The following is an 852-nucleotide window of genomic DNA, read 5'->3' on the forward strand; positions in this document are numbered from 1 at the left end:
GACCCTATTTCTTGCAATCTTTTCAAACCCTACAACAAGGTTCACAGTTTCCAGAGGAAGTTAACCTTCAGCGCTTGAGCCTGAAAGGCTATTAACTGCAACAACATGAACTGGATGCCAGAAACATATTTTTAAATAAACGGGACATGCTTTTTAACACTGTATTTCATTCACTGTAACACTTATGGGCTAGACAGCTAACTGCGGCTACAAAGGCAGCATCAGAAGAGTGTCCTTTTAAGGAGCTTGAGGTGTGAAAAAAACAGGATGCAGTGCTTTTAGGTCTGGTGGATGTATATTAGGAGATTGAATATTTTATTCAATCACCTAAAAAATTACAGCAACACGATGAGACAAGAGGATGGACTCAAAACAAATTAATTTCAAAATCATAAAGTCCATAGTCCATTAATAGCTCGCCATCTTCAGATCCAGGTGAAGATCTGATCCAAAAGGGAAAAAAAAAAAACTCCGACCTAAAAGGTCAGAAAAATCCATTAAGTTTGATCAAAAACAATGCAAATATAATTTAAAGCAGAACAATTATTATATTCAAGCATTTAATTTATGCATACTAAATGCAAATTATATTATATTTCTAATAATTAAACATTTCAGTCAGGTTAAATTAACCATAATTCAAATAAAGACAAAAAGTATCATATTTCAAGCTTAATCAATTTAAAGTTAAAGTAAAGGTAAATAGATAAATAGATTCAAAATATCAATCAAGAGAAATAAAACAAATTGTCAAATACTCAAGCAGCGTGAGCAAAAGGAAAAAATTTTTATATAAATACTGTGCAATATCAACTTAAGTGTAGCTACACTGTTCATATCAATCTTTTAAAT

The sequence above is a fragment of the Cyprinodon variegatus genome, unplaced genomic scaffold (assembly GCF_000732505.1).
Source record: "Cyprinodon variegatus isolate N-32 unplaced genomic scaffold, C_variegatus-1.0 Scaffold788, whole genome shotgun sequence".
Classification (NCBI taxonomy): domain Eukaryota; kingdom Metazoa; phylum Chordata; class Actinopteri; order Cyprinodontiformes; family Cyprinodontidae; genus Cyprinodon; species Cyprinodon variegatus.